The following is a 16912-nucleotide window of genomic DNA, read 5'->3' on the forward strand; positions in this document are numbered from 1 at the left end:
GAGAGAGAGAAAGAGAAATGTAGCCAGCCTTGACTCCCTGGGTCTGGTGGGCAGCAAACAAAGCAGAGCTGCTGGGAGCTGTGATGGATGGCACCGAGGAGCCTTTCCTGTCCTTGTAGTGCATCCATTCACATTGAGTTGGTTTGGAAATCCTAATCTGCAAACCACAGGGGCTGAGTTTAGACTCTAAATCAAGTATTTCTGACTTCACTGCCTTGGTGTCTGTGAAGTGCTTAAGTACTGATTAAAAAGAGGAATCCTAGTTTTTACTTAGGTCAGTAGAGCATAAGCCCTGCTATGGCTTTTGGGCAAATGGCTTTTTACTTCATATATATATATGAAGTGTAAAAAAAAAAAAACCTATATATATATATTTTTGTTCTCTTGCAGGATGACTAAAAGTGTTCCTTTCCTGTTGTTGTAAAGGCTGCTGTCTAGTTGAGTTGCTTCTCTAGCAAGAACAGTCAGTGTCATTAATTTTTTCCCTGTACCGTGTGGGCTGTGGAACATGGAACCGACTTGATTGATCACATTGCCACTTCAGAACGGGAGCCTTCGGAGGCAGGTGGGTGAGTGGGTGGGTGAAACACTTGGGAGAGTTAATGCATTTGTGTAGTTATCAGCGGCACGGCTCTTCAGTAGATGGATTGCCTTTGGATCAGCTCTATGTGAGGGGCTGGGGCAAAAGTCAGGATGGAAAGAGAGATTTGGGGTGAAGCTATGGGGAGAAAATGTCTCTGCTTTAGCCACACATTGGCCATAATTGTGAGATGGGTTTTGGGAGCTCACTTTAAAGCGGAGCTTGGGCAGCTTGATGTGTGCCTGTGGGAGGAGAAAGAATGGAAAAGGGATTGAAAATCATGTCATATAAGGAAGAGATCAAAGATCGAGCCCGTTTAATGGCAAAAGAGAAATTCTACTTTTGTGTTTGCCCTGTTTATTGTCTTGATTTCTTGAAAAGCTATTGAAGGGAGAGGTTTGGGGTTATTCTGTGTGGCTTCCAAAGAAAAATTGGAGGCTGTTTTGGCTCCATTTGAGGGCAAAATGTTTAAATGGAATGGGTAGCTTCTTGTGGAAGTGAATTTCTCCTCATGTCACCGTTCAAGCCAATGCTTTAAGGCAAGTGTGTGGTCTGGGACATATTTGGCCTGAACGACCTCTAGAGGCCCTTAGAATGCTGTCAGATGAAGATTCCATCACTATTTATAAATTTTCTTTCCATCTCCAATAACAACTCATGAACAATTTCTGGCCTTGCTGAAGCTAGCTATCCTGTGCTGGACGGAATCTAGTTTCCTGTGGAAGTGGAGTCATATAGAATTGACTTTTTTTTTTTCCTTTAAGAAATAAGATTAAAAATCTTAGTCTCTGTGTAGTTGTGGTACAGGAGAACGAACACAGAACTTAGAATCTAGGATCCTAGCTCAAGCACTTTCTTGCTGTGTGATCTTGGGCAAAACCTCAGTTTTTTAGTTAGTAAATTGGAGCTAATGATATAACCTTTACACAGTTGTTACAAGCATTAAATAAGATGATAAATATGCAGTGCCTGAGACAGGGCCTGGTATATAGTAGTCACTCAATAAATGGAAGTTATTTCTTTTAGTCTCCCAGACAATTAAAAACAGCACAGACTATAAGAAAAGAAAACTACAGGCCAATATCCCTGATGAATATAGGGCCAAAAGTTCTCAACAAAATACTGGCAAACTGAATTCAATAGCACATTAAAATGATCATACACCATGATCAAGTGGGATTCACCACTAGGATGCAAGGATGGTTCAACATACGCAAATCAATAAATATGATTAATCACATTAATAGACTGAAAGATAAAAATCATATGATCATCTTTCCAAGCTAACAGGCCATGAGGCTGCTTAGCGCCTGCCCTTCACTTCGGGTGAACGCAAGTCATGGATCCGAGATGCATGGGAGGGATGGAAGAATGGAGTGGGACAGAGGGTTGAAGTGGCAGAGTGCTGGATGCCAGTGTGTGGATAGTTCAGACTAGGACAGGGGGTCTTCTTTTGTGGTCTTGTTTCTTTCCACTTCTTCTAGGCTCAAGCTGTCTTTTGCATCATTTCCTCTAGTCCAGTGTTTCTCAAACTCCAGTGTGCTTAAGAATCTCCTGGGGATCTTGCTGAAATGCAGATACTGATTCAACCTATCCACGGAGGAGCCTGAAATTCTGCGTTTCTAACAAGCTACCAGGTGGTGCTGAAGCTGCAGGTGTATGAACCACACTTTGAGTGGAAAGGTTTTAGTCCATGTGAATGCTGCCTGCACAAAGCCTCTGGAGCCATTCTAGTTTCAAGTAGACTTCGAAGTTCTGCCTGCCTCTCTGTTTCTGCCAGGATTTGTGGACACTGTTTCCTTACCGTTTCTGGCCAAGGCCCATTATATATGAGTACTGTGTGTGTTTTTTCTCCAAAGATGGGGTCTACTTGCACACTATAAAGCCCATATTTGGGCTTCTTATAGCGACACATCCTTTCCTCAGAGTGTGCTAACACAGCTGGTGGTGGAGCCCTAAGTACAAACCTGTTTCAGGAAAGAAATTCATCTTGTTAGAGGGAGCCGAGCTACTTACAAGGCAGATAACGTTCTGCAGCTTGCTGAATTGATGGAGAGAGGCACCGGGATTCAGGCTCACCTATTTTTCATTCTTTGAATGAAGTCTATCTTCTGAATTACATGAGCCACGTGAAGCAGGGAAAGAGAGCAATGGTTCTGGAAACAAAAAACAGAGTTCTTATCTTTTAATACAGAAGAGAATGCCTCGGGATATTATTATTTGTGATTTATGGAGCACGTAGCAATATGACCAGTGTCTCACCATAGCAGACAGAAGACTCTGACCCTCTGCCTTTGATGAACTCTTTTAGCTTCCCAGGGGCAATTTCCCACTGGAGAATAGCTGCTGCATTACAGAATTCTGGCTTAAAAAATCATACTGAATGAGCTGCTAGAAAGCTTGGATTCTGTTTCCAGTCCTACCACTGGCTCACTCTGACTTTGTCCAAATTTCTTGAATCTTCTGACCTGTTGGTAAGTCAGGTTAATCGCACTTGATATCCATATTTGCTTGTGAAATATCTCGAGATGTTTGTCAGCTAAATTAGTCTCAAGCATTTGTGAAAACTCACTTTTCTTTAAGACATATCAGCTTTCACTGACAAGATCAAACTATGTCAATGAATAAAACCAACTAAACAAACAAAACAGAGTAGAGGACCAGAGCATCATTTGTAAGAAAGGAGTGGAAGAGAAGGCAAGTTTCCTTCCTCTCTCTGTCCCTTTCTCCCTTCTGGATTTTTAAAAACTTTATTTTGAAATAATTTTGGATTTATGGAAAAGTTGCAAGAATAGTATAAAGAATTCCTGTATAAGTTCCACCCAGATTGCCCAAATGTTAATGTTTTACCACATTTACTTCCTCTTTGTTTCTTTCTCTCTATCCCTCTATGAGTGTGTATCTATATCTATGTTTTTTCCTGACCCATCGAGAGTAAGTAGAAGACAAGATAGAAAGCCCTGCATGCTTAAATACTTCAGGGAGTATTCTAAGGATGTTTTCTTATATACTCACAGTACAGTTATCAAAATAAAAAACTTAAATTGACAATGCTATTAAATCTATGGACTTTATTCAAATTTTGTCAATTGTCTTATGTCCTTTATAGCAAGACTAAAAGATAATTTTCTTTGGTCCAGATCCAGACCGGGCACCTGCGTTGTACATAGTTATCCTACTTCTTGTCTCCTTAACCTGGAGCGTCAGCTCAGGCTTTCTCTGTCTTTCACAGAGAAGGTAAATTCTTCACCTTGAGAGAGTTCATGGAAGTTGGATGGGCAAATGTTACTTTATTTTAACAAGCAACTGTAGAAAGCGGCTAGGAAGTTTCAAGGTTGAAGTCTGAGAATACTAAAGTTGTTTTTTCAAGTTAAAAAATAAGACACAATTATTATAAAAATCAAAACAATCCAGAAAGGAATCAAGTCAAAATAAAAGTCATCCCTCCAATCTCACGTTCACTCGGGAGTATTTACCACTAAAGATTTTTATATATTGTTTAAGATCTTTTTCTATGCTCATAAAATATATACATTTATAACATGTGTGTGTTTTTACAAAAATGGGATCATACTATACATATTGTTTGATAACTTTCTTTTTTTTTTAAAAAATTGGTATGTCATTGGCACCTTTCCCTGTCAGTCTATGCAGGTCTGTGAGGACGGTCTTTGGCATCCCTGCTGGGGAAGCCCAAACCTGAGCTCAAATCTTCCATCTTGCTTTTGGTGGCAGCTTTGATTTACTAACGAGCTTGGAAGTGGCCTTGTGCACTGGGTGAGAACATTTCCTTCTTTACAGCTAGTTGTTCAAATGCATAGGAGAGTTTGGGGAACAAACTCTTTTGGATTCTTGACCCTTTCTGCCCTTCTCTTTCATGGTGCCCTCAGATTCTTCTCTTAATTTACGGACCCTTCCTGGAGGATCTCCTTAGGGTGGCTGTAGCCTGGGAAGGCTTCCTCACAATTTGGATAATGCAGCCTTAACGTTGACCCATTTCAAAAGTCAAAATGAAGCACACAAAAAAAATGTTTGAAATAGCACTTTCAATTCATTAAAATCTGTCTCTTTCGCACTGCAGCAAGAGTCCATGACATGACATGGTGTATATAACTATCTCTCTCTCTCTATATGTATTGACATCCATGCATGCACATACACATTTTGTAAAGTTTCTGTGATCGCATATCTGGGCACCATCCCCATGGGTGTTAATTTCTAACTGTTTAAATACTCTTTTATCTGTATCCCAGATTAGAAGTGCAGCTGTTCTTCTCCAGTCTTAGACACACTTGCCTGATCTTGAAGTGACATTAGAGGGTTTCTTGCAACTGTTTTGCTGAGATTTTTAGGAAAATCGGTCTTAAAGATTGGTTTAGGCTGATTTTCCTTTGGTTCTGGAGTGGATTTTCTCTGGACCTTTCTGACCTTTAGTTTTACTCATTGGTTGCTTACCCTGACCTTATGGTGCCTTTAAACCCAAGAAAGCAACTAGACAGCAATGATCCAAAGTTATTTAAGAGCTTGATGGCTATATTAGTGGTTTTCCCATTTTGCCTCTCTCCCTGCACCCTTTAGCCTGAAAGCACTTTGGAACAGAGTCTGTTTTCCTATAACTGCCTTCTTGCACTTGTTGGGCAAAATCAGAGTAGTGATTGAGTCCCCACCACCTTTATGGCATGGTAGAGTAATAGCATTTATCACACTTCTTGTTTAAGCCCTTTCGAGAATGACATTTCACAGTGTAATTTTGCTTCACAGATTTTTCCCTTGTGAGTTTTAACTTTCCGGGTAGAATTCTCTCTTACGGCTTCACCTTTTGCCTATTTTGTGTATCTGTGAGAAGTTGCACAAATAAGGGTCCTCTCAGCATAGCAAATGGAATCAGGTCACGCTCCCCAGTGCCCTTCACCTCAAGATTCCTGATTGTTTCTTCCTTATTTGTCGTGAGCAGGCCCAAATTGACTCACCTCTAGCTGCCCTTTCCACTTTATGAAACAAACAACTAATAGCAACGCAGCTCTAAAAATTCCCGGATGACCTGCATTTTGCTCTTTTTATTATCCCTTAAGAAATGTCTCAGTAATTGAAATCTAGAGTAGCAGAGTTTTGTGATCTTGTCATTTAACATTTTACTTATGTTTGGTTTATTCATACTGTGCCTTTAAACCCCAGAGTGGTCAGAGTCTGCCTAAGGGACCTAACGGACTGAAACCAAGAATACCATCATTAATTCAAAGGCGAGAAGTTAAACGGAGGTCTTAGTGCTCACGCTTCTTGGGAGTCAGAAGGAGGAAAAGGAGGAGAAGAATGCTGAAACATTTTAGGAGGGAACAGCAGGGAGACATCGATGCTGATTTATACTGCATGCTACATTTTATTTATTTATGGGGACATGGGTATCTGTTTTTTCCCTCTACAGTAATTTATCAGTGAGTTCCTCCTGATTCAGTAGTGCACAGAGGACCCCCACTGCTAATTCCCCTTTATTTCATATATTTCTTTTACCTTAACTCGTAAAGCTTCAGCGTTGCTACTTCCTTTATCATCTATCTGTATTTCCTTGAAAGTCCAACTCGTCTTGATCTACAGCGCAAGCCCTCCTTTCCCCACCTCTTTGTCCTCTCTTCACAGATTGCATTCCTCTGTATTGACATTGCAGTCATTTGATTTATCCCAACAGGTTCCCCGATGCCAACTAGATCATAATTCCCTTTCTGGGAGCATCACCTCAAGACCTTCCTGGTTATTTCCCTTGGCTCCTAGTATTTTGAGGATTGGCACCCAAGAGATTTACTGATGACTTTTCTCCTCTTTTAGATTTCTGTGCTTAGATCCAAACCACAGGTGGTAACTTGGGAAGCCCGAGGATATCTGGAGTTGTGTGAAATGTGAGCTTTGTTCTGCTTGGTAGGGAGTGCTGGAATGTTCTATCGCAAGTGTCACCACAGAAGGGCCATTTCTGGAATTGCTTTAAACAGAAGGATCTGCCCATAAGCATTCTGCTAGCCTTTGTAAATCAAATACCATCTATCTAATCTCCCTGAGAGCTTCTAGATGGGGAGAGTTGGCTTATCAGTATTCAAAGTGGATTATCTTTTAAAAAGAGGAACGCACCTGTAAGAAACTCATATTAATTTTGGTTGGAAGAGAGTAGAATGCTTCTTTTCTTGTGCCATTTAGTTTTCATCAGTACTGTATTTGTGTGGTCTGAGTCACATGCACATCTACAAACACATACATATAGTTGAGAGACATAGGAGAGAGAAAAAGAAAAATTTTCCCTTTCGTAAATTCTCCTGATGTTGGCATTAAAATATTGAATGCTGCGTTATCACGAGACCTTCAGTTGTCCTCATTTGCATTAGTGACATCTATTTCTCATGTCAGACAAGAGAAAGCTATACAGATTTTTTTTTCTGGTCCTTTCAGCTCTCTTTAAACAGTTTCTTTGATTCTACATGGAGTGCGGTTTTATGGCTTGTGTATGATATATTAGAAGTTGAATATATTAGGAAAAGTAGCCTTGTCCTTAAATTGAATATAATCTAGGAATTTACCCACTATTTAAAATTATAATGCCATGAAGGGCACTCATAATTCTCCATTCCATTTCTTTACTCTGTAAAGCATGTGGGGCTAGGGTTTTTCAGGGCTGTTCTAGTCGAGGTCTATGAAGTTGATCCTGGCTCATCTGATGGTGGTGAATAAAAGACTTTCTGACCATGGGTAAGGATGCCTATCAAAAAATCCGCCCCGCAGCCCTCCGCCATCCATGGCTGGGGATGCACTGTGGTGTCTACTTTCCTGCTGTTCCCTTATCTGTAAAATAAAGAAGTTCAATGAATCTCCCAGCCCTAAAATCAAATTTAAAATGGGCTTCCATTGCACTTGAAGGGATTTGAGTAGCTATGAGGAAGAATTTCCTGACTCTGAGGATGTCAAATTGCTTGAATGGTGATATAATCGCGTTCTCAACAGATCTTAAAAAAATATTTTAATGTCTTTCGGATACCTGGAGGCAGAGAACCTTTTGACTTCGGGTCCATAACTCAGTTCTGAAGTAGGGAAGACCACAACAGGTAATACTCGTTTGTAATTTCTGATAATGACGCATGGATTTATGCCCAATATTAATGTTCTATTGATTAAAAAATGTTCCTGGAATCCTGTGAAATGAGTCTAAGCTTATAGATAGGGTGACTAATTAAATAATAGCAAAACAGTGACAAAAAATGTCAAGAGAAAAAAGTGTGGGGAAAAAATCCTAGCAAAGAATATATGTTTAACATCAGTGGTAAATAATAAAAAATCAAAATAATTTACTTTTTAAAAGAAATCTGTTTTGAAAAGCAACAAAAATTATAAAAAAAGGGAGTAAGTAGCATTAAAACATCTTCTTTGAACAAGAGACACCATGGGGTCAGCTTTGAGGGCACAAAAGGAAAAAACAGTATTAATATTTTTTTAAAGATATCAGTAGATGAAGTCACTAGGGAAATGTGATTTATATGTTGAAAAGGTCTACATTACTTATCTGGCATCAGGGTTAAAAATAATACACATAAGCCTGTTGGAATTAGCAACAAGTAGAGTGCAATAGAGAAACACTTGTCACTAGTCTTCAATATTTAGAATAAATTTTATAGATTCAACCAATCTTTACCAATTGGATTTATGGAGTATTGTAAAGAATTTAATTATCTTTTTATAATGATGTATACACTCTGAAATTAGGAATGTGCTGCAGGCATTGACGAAAAGTGCATAGGCTGATGGCTTTTACGAAGAATGGAAGACAAGATTTAAAACCAAAGCAGAATCCTAAGTATTGCGCTATGGCTTCTCAAAACAGCTTCTCACAGATATACTTTTTTTAAGCTGAGAGAGAAGTACTGATTTACCATTAATAGAAGGGGCATAATTTATCTGTGCTGATTAAAATGATCAAGGATGCAGTGACAGCTCTTTATATTTCAGGTAAATGCTTCCTTTGTGCTTTTCAGACAAGAATTTCTGACACGAGGTGGGAAAAGCTAAAGAAGTCAGTCTTTAGGGTGTGTTTTTATCTGGGAGGTGGCTTGAAATGGATTAATGGCAAATCACAATAAATTATTTATCAGATGATAAGTGTGATAATTGATCTTATTTATCATCAGTATAACGCACCTTGTTCTCCTGTCATGCTTTCAATCAAACCTTCCCCAAAGATTTGCTGGTTAAAATATACAGCCAAAAGGTCATTCCAACAATTTTTACTCATAATGGCACACTGATTATCTCCTAATTGAAAAATGTAAACTAGGGGCTCTGTGAGTAATGTGAGCGACCCTTGCATTCCTAATACAATGAGGAGAGTCACTCTGTACCTCGTTCATCCTACCACGGGGAAAAGTACAATTTTCAGTAATTTTGATGGTCTCCTGAATTAATTGGAAATAACTTTTTGTTTTCCGTAGAGGAGGAAAAAACCCCACATGCCCCAATTTGCTGAAAAAGTAGAGATGTAAAATACCACTCACTACCTACTGTCCCACTGGCAGCTAATCCATTGAAGCTTAATTGTAATTATCCACCGGGTCTGGGGCCAGAGAGGAATACTGATTACCTCTACGTGCATTCTGTGGTAAGACTGTGTATTGAGCTTGTTGCAAAGTTTCAAGTAAATTTATTTCTACCGGCGGCTGTAATGGATCATTGGTCATGGACTATTTCTGGATTTGGTGCAATGGGGAAAAGTAACTCCAACTTATTTATGCAGAATTCCTTAAAAGGTTATCAGTGTTGCAAAAGGAGATGGAAACACACTCAACCACCCCATACTCTTGTGTCAGAGGCACATGTGGTCCAAATGACCCTGGGTTATTTTCCTGTGGTTTGCCTCTTCACCCAGAAATCCAGACTCAGCTAGACAGGGTAAGGGTTTACCAGATTTCCTTAAGAGGAAGAGTGGCTACCATGAACAAAGAAGTCTGCATACTTCTCTGTGTCTCTCCCTTCCTTCCCTACCTCTCTCCCTCCCCTCTCTTCCTTTCTTCCCCCCTCACTTATTTTTGGGTATGTCCCCAAGTTCATAGCTCAGATAGCCCCCTCTGCTAACGCTCCATTTCCCAGTGACGTGCATCCTGTCACACAGCTCAAGCCTCTTTGAGCATGCCGCTCCTATGTGGCTCTGTGAACCTTGCTTAACCTGTGTGTCTATTCCTTAAGCAGGTCAGTCTGCTTCTGTACGATCTGGGGATTTTCCACACATCTGTGTTGGATCACCCTCTTTCCAAAGTTGCGCGGCATCCTTCACATTTCCTTTCCACAGGACTCCTACTGGCGCACTAGGACATGCTCTTCTAGACCCACTTGCTCTGTTCTTATTATGTTGGCTCCAGGCCCCCTTGCCTCTTACCACATTTTCAGCTTTCTGCATAGCTCTCTTCTGACCCTTTGTATTGTTTCTCCTATTCCCAATCTTGCCCTCATCCCTGGACACTATTCACTTCCCTCTTGGCTAATGCTCCGCAGGAGAGAGCTGGAAGCACCTCTACTCCCTCAGCTCAGTTAGTATAAGAGGTTGATCCTTCTACTTTACCCCATACGAAGCTTAGACAATATCAGTGTCAACCCCTCTAGTAGAGGCCACTTTCTGACTCTCAGTAACCTGGTCATTGGGCCTATTTTCCAAAAGGGTCTTGATAGTTATCTCTGTCATTTTATCTGTTCGTTGAGAAGTTGCCCTGCCCCATCTAGGAAATAGACATTTTCAGTGAATTGGGTGGTGATAGTGTTTTCTGAAAGAGTGCCATACTTTTGGTCCTGGTACTGATTAAGATCCAGTGACTTTAACCCTATGTACAAGGTGAACAGTTCTTTTGGTGATCAAATGTTTTGAACCCCCAAATTAGCACACCTGGATGAACAACACGACAGAATATTTGAAATCTTGAAAAATCTAGGATGTTGTACTAGTTGTCTATTGCTGTGTAACAAATTACCTCAAAACGTAGTTGCTTGAAAGAACAAACATTTACTATCTCACACAGTTTTTGTGAGTCAGGAATTTGGGTGCAGTTTAGCTGGGTGGTACTGGCTCAGGGTCTCTCATGGGGCTGCAGTTATCTGAAGGCAAGACTTGCTGCTTCTAAGAGGCCTCACTGACATGGCTATAGGCAGAAAGACTCTGCTCTTCACCACATAGGTCTCTCCATAGGGCTGCTTGAGTGCTGTCACAATATGGCAGCTGGCTTTCTCCAGAGCAAGTGATCCGAAACAGCAAGGGAGAAGCTGTAAGGTCTTTTATGACCTAGCCTCGGAGGTCACACTCCATTACTTCCACAGTATCCTACTGGTTACACAACTCAGCCCTATTTCTTGTGGTAGGGGACCACCCAAGGGCAGGAATACCAGGAGGCAAGGATTATTGGGGACCATCTTGGAGGCTGGCTACCACAAATGCGTAGACTCATTTATTATGCCTCATCCTACCTTTGTTATCCTTCCAACCATGCTTGGAAGGTGGTGAAGAGGAGTGTACCTTGCTCAGCTCAGCTGGAAGAGACACTGGGGCACATTTTGTCCTTTGGGCACTCGAATTACAAAACAAAGGACTCCAACAACCCTCACAATTAAAACCAAGTGTTTTAATTCATTCTCTCTTTCATTCTCCCTTCTACCAGACTTGGGTGTTTCCCAGTGTGTAGTTCCCAGAGCACTAGTCCTGTGAAGTGCTCTACCAAAAATTATTTTGCAGTCAAACTCAGAGACTCACAATTTTTTGACCTGATTGATGACTTGGAGAATTCTTCTAATAGAGATACTTGTTTCAGTTTAACCCAGCATTTATCAAGTTTATTTGTCCACATATTTTTAGATGTTTTTCACCTCTTTTAATGAAGGAATGAATTGATCAATTAATTTAGTGAGGAAGATTGGTCCTGAGCTAATATCTATTGCCAATCCTCCTCTGTTTGCTTGAGGAAGATTGTCACTGAGCTAACATCTGTGCCAATCATCCTCTATTTTACATGGGATGCCACCACAGAGTGGTCTGATGAGCTGTTCTAGGTTCGTGCCTGGGATCTGAACCTGCCAACCTCAGGCTACCGGAGTGGAGTGAGTGAACTTAACCATTACATCACCAGGCTGGCCCACAGATTTTTAAATTTTGTCATACCCAAAAACATCCTCCAAATCTGGTATTCTTTAAAATATACCTCTTGAAACACTGGTCTAGATAGTTAGATCTCCATAGCCAATACTATTCTAGAACAGATTTAAGATGGTTGTAATATAAAAGTAACATGTTGAACCTACCTGGAATTTTAGAGATGAGTATGCCCACTACACTGAAGCCTTTGAAGGGCAATCTTATGTCCACAATACCTAACTCTCTACCTAACACTGTTTGTTTGCTGGGGACCCTCAATCACCACCCCCTTTACTACGCTCTAAGAGCATGCACTTTGATGTTTCTTTACCCCTGTATGAAATCTCTGTTGAAAACTGGCCCTCAAAGTCTTTCAAAGAGCATTAACCTTCTTCCCTCAGGAGGAGGAAATTTTCTCCACCTACGTATAAACTCTAAGAAGTATTGCACTGCTGAGATTAAGCATCTCTTAGCTGGTGTATTTTATGGCTGAATTGTTTGTCTTGGTATGTAAGCCTCTGGGGCATAACCATTTCTTCTTATGACTCTGGTACAGTACTCAGCACACTGTCAGCACTGAACCCAAAATAAATCATCATAATAATAGTCATAAACATAAATCAAGGGAGCACAATTCAACTTATTTATAGCCTTACAGGAGAAGCACAATAGAAAAAGTGCAGTTATTTTCCATCATATTATCCTATATCATTTCAAAGCAAAATGTCATATTGTCCACTAGTGTGTAACCAGGTAATGAAGGATTCTGGCGTAACCTGCAATACCACGGGGCCAGAGTTAAACGATGTGAGGCTAGAAGCTCACGTTTGCTAAGTTTCTATAATTAAAATCTGAATTTCTAGGGCTTATTAAGATAATATTTAACATATAATTATCTTGACATTTTAAAAAGGGAAAGTGTTTAAGACAAATTATGTAGTAATATTTAATCACAAAAATCTACTGGTTCTGCTCATTTCTTTAAAGGTCCGCTCTCTGATTTCCAAGGTGAAAGCTTAAAGCTTAATCAAGATTTTAATCTACTGTTTAATCTAATGCATAATAGTGGATCAGTTAGTGGGTTATCTCTCCCATGTCATATACAGTGTGCTCTTACCACTTTGAAATCTGGGCCACTCTTACAGTTGTACTTGTCATTTCATTGACTGAATATCCAACTATAGTAGCCACATTTTCTACTTTTTTTAACTTAAAGAATTTGGTGCCCCCTCCCCCCTAATATGTGACAATAACAATCCTGAATATATCTACCACCCATAGTAAGCCACCTGAACATTTTGGTAGATTTCTTTTCAGGCTTTTTCCTAAGCATATAATTTAAAAAATATACAAGTAACACATGACTATGTTTTTCTTTTTTGTTTTTTTATGAAAACATTTCAGATAGATAGAGCTGAAGTCCTCTTCAACTGCCATCTAAATTTTGCCCTCCTTCTTGTTAGCGGCACTCCCTTCTTGGTGGTATTTATAATAATGAGTTTGGTTTATATTCTTCTCGATGATTGTTTTTTGCCTTAACATATATATATATTTCTATGAAATGTATAGTGTTGCTTTGTAACTTGAAAAGCGTTATATTTACATTATATCTTATGTATTTTTATGCAAATTACTTTTAAAACCAGTTATGGTGATGCACACAGACACCCACTCATACTCTAGTTTATTCATTTAATCTATGATATAATATTCTACCTTTTGAGTATACATTTTATTTAAAAATTCCACAATTTCTACTGCATGAACATCTTTGCATATGCCAGAGTGTTTTCTTTTTAATGAGTAGATATCTAGAAGTATAAAAGCTGGGTCATGGGTATAAACATTTTTTATTTTAACAGGTGGTGTGAAGTGAATGTTCTAGTTTACACAGCCACCACTAATGAATAGATCCTGCTCTCTATAAAATCTTGCCAGTGCATGCTATTTTCAAATGTTAGCATTTCTTCCTATCTGATTGGCGCAAAATATCATTGGTGATTTAATTTGCATTTCCCTGATTATCAGTGAGGGTGAACTTATTGTCATATACTTCTTGGCCATTTGTATATCCTCTTCAATCAATTTCCTATTTATATTCTTTGTTTATGTTCCTATTGGATTATCTTTCTCTTATGAATTTGTGGAAGTTCTTCCTATATTCTAGATACAAGCATTTTGTTTTTTATGTTTGTTTAAAATATTTTTCTTGGGGCTGGCCCCAAGGCCGAGTGGTTGAGTTCTCGTGCTCCGCTGCAGGTGGCCCAGTGTTTCGTTGGTTCGAATCCTGGGCGCGGACACGGCACTGCTCATCAAACCAGGCTGAGGCAGCGTCCCACATGCCACAACTGGAAGGACCCACAACGAAGAATATACAACTATGTACTGGGGGGCTTTGGGGAGAAAAAGGAAAAAATAAAATCTTTAAAATATTTTTCTTAATCTGGTTCTTGTCTTTGAAATTTGTTTAGGGGTTTTTTGTTTAAAAGTAGTTAAAAATTTTCAGGTAATCAAATACCTTTATATTTTCTTTTGTGGCTTTGACTTTTTGTAATTTTAGAAAGACAGGTTTAGTTTCTTTTTTTCCTCTAATTACAATGAGTTCACAGTAATTCTGGATCTTAGCTTGATCAGATGTGAAATCAATGTAGAGGTGAACTTAGTTAGTCAATAACTAGTCCTAATGGACTGAATCAATAGAGAATTGCAGAAAATACCTAATACGTGTACCCTGTTTTAACAAGGTAAAGGTGTCATATTCTTTTTCATCAATGATTTTATGCCTGAATTTATTATATTTAGCAGTTGGATTTCCCTCCTTTGATTTTCGACATCATCTAATTAGACATTTGGCAATCTCTGTTAATGGCTTTCTCATTCTGTCACTAAAATTTTAACAGCAGTTGTTAACTGAAACAAGAGAAAGCTGTGTTCACCAAGATGCACTCCAAATGCAGGGGCCAAAGGGTTTCAGATTTGGAATCAAGATGTTTATGTCACATGAGAAAACTCTGTCTCCAACTTTCCTGTTTTATGTACACCTGCCACCTCTGTTTTTACTGTAGATTTCTGATGTCCAAAACGCCTTTCAGCACATTTTGTCAGTCTGCTTTATTGGCATATGTTCAGAGTAATATATCAAGTATTGAGGCAATCAGAAGTTTGCCATGGTCTAAAGTGACTGCTGCCCAAGTTTTCAGCAATGGAGTTGGAATACAGAATCTTGGTGAGACAGACTCCTGGCCTACCGCTGTGCTATGGGGCCAGCCTCCAGATTTCTTACAGATGCTAATTTAAGAACATGTGGTGGAAAGTGACTACTTTGATAGTTTTAGGCTTATTTTAGATATTGTTGGTTGATGGGGTGGCATCAAAAACATCTTTTTTCAAGGAAAATTTAAATGTAATTATATGGCTAATGTTGTGTAGGATGTTCTTAATTAATGAAGAGCTTTCTTATGTTTTATATTGTTTAATCTCCACAGTAAAGCTGATAGGTATTATTTTTTAATAGCAGCTTTATTGAGGTATAATTCAGATTCCATACAATTCACCTATTTAAAGTGTGGTTCAGTGGTTTTTGGTATATTTATAGAGTTGTGAAACCATCACCACATCAATTTTAGAATATTTTCATCACCCCTCCAAAAATCTCCATACTCATTGGTAGTCACTTCACCATCCATCCACCCCCATAGCCTTAGACAACCATTAACCTAGTTTCTGCCTCTAGAGATTTGCCTTTTCTGGACATTTCAGGTAAATGAAGCCATTTAATACGTGGTCTTTTGGGACTGGCTTCTTTTGCTTAGTATAATGTTTTCAAGGTTCATCCATATTGTAGCATGTTTGAGGACATTTCTTTATTAATGCCACATAATATCCTATTGTATGGATATACCACCATTTTGTTTATCCATTCATCAGTTGATGGAAATTTGGGATGTCTCTGGTCTGATAGGCATTATTACCCTCTTTTGATAAATGAAGAAACAGTCTCAAAATGTTCAAGTGATCTATTCATAGTCACACAGCCCGTCAGTGCCAGAACTGTAAGTTAAATCCATTGCACATTTCATAATTTAAGAATATCTCTTTTCATATTCTTTCACTTTCTCCTTGCTTCCTCTTAAAATTAAGGACACCCCAACATTTATGTTTAGAAATATTGCTATTAACTTGATTCCTTTGATGGTAAGTCACTTTCTTTAATCTCCTGAGTAGGGACTAAGTTCTTGGGCACCGTGAGTGTAATGAGATTTATACACATCTAAAGCCCCGACACAGACGTTCTCTAAGCACACGAACTTCAGAATCCCACTCATTATCATCATGCCAACCTATTAACTTTTGATAGTTTGGTAGTTGATGACAATGAACAAATTTCTGGCTGACATATTAGTTACGATTTGAAAGCATGCAGGAGTAAAATGTCTTGAAATTTTTGGTAGTTCCAAATTTAACAGATTTAGAGAACTCTGCTTCTTGCTCAATATGTTAAATGTGAATGTCTTAAATGTAAAAGACTGTCTTAAATGTAAGAAAAAAAAAAACCCCAAAACCTTGATACTGATGGTGAACAATGAAGTTTGTAATTTCATAGCTTATTTTAAGGTTACTTCATATCTGGTGTTGAGCATAGTTATAATGAAATTATTGAAATTGAATCTGGACAATGCAATAAAAATCTCTTATATATGGAAGAAAACATCAATAAATTAAATGATTCTCCCTGGGACTTACTGATCATCATGCTGTGCCAGTGCATTATTAATGTTCGGATGAGTTGGCCAAAACATTCCATATTTAGTAATTTTACTTGAAACTAATGATTTCTATTATTTGGTTGTAGGATGAGCAGGAAAAGCTGGATACATAGTTTTACATTTGGGAGGGACTGTGCATATCAGGTAATTTTCAAGCGTCTTTTTTTTTATAGTTGGGAAAACTGAATTCTAAAGAGATTAAGGTCTTATTTAAAGTCACAAAGTGAAGGTCAGTCTTCTTATGCTTTACCTGACTAACAAGTATCCTTAAGACTCAGCTGATACCCCTGGCAGGACACATCCCTGACAACCTTCTTCAATGCTCCTGTCATTTCCCAAAATTTCTGGGGATATTATAATTATTTGCTATGTGAGTTTGGCTAAATGTGAGCTTGACTATGTCCTGCTTGTCTTCTGTGTAATCCCAGT

At 38.8% G+C, this 16912-nt stretch overlaps 1 long non-coding RNA gene across 1 annotated transcript; it reads left to right on the forward strand.

The window, feature by feature from the left end:
- The first annotated feature begins 390 nt into the window (after window positions 1–390).
- Window positions 391–3660, forward strand: LOC138922268 (uncharacterized). Its single transcript, XR_011435337.1, has 2 exons — window positions 391–565; window positions 2097–3660. It is a non-coding gene; the product is annotated as an uncharacterized lncRNA (long non-coding RNA).
- The last annotated feature ends 13252 nt before the right edge of the window (window positions 3661–16912 follow it).

Source organism: Equus caballus, chromosome 2 (genome assembly GCF_041296265.1).
Source record: "Equus caballus isolate H_3958 breed thoroughbred chromosome 2, TB-T2T, whole genome shotgun sequence".
Taxonomy (NCBI): domain Eukaryota; kingdom Metazoa; phylum Chordata; class Mammalia; order Perissodactyla; family Equidae; genus Equus; species Equus caballus.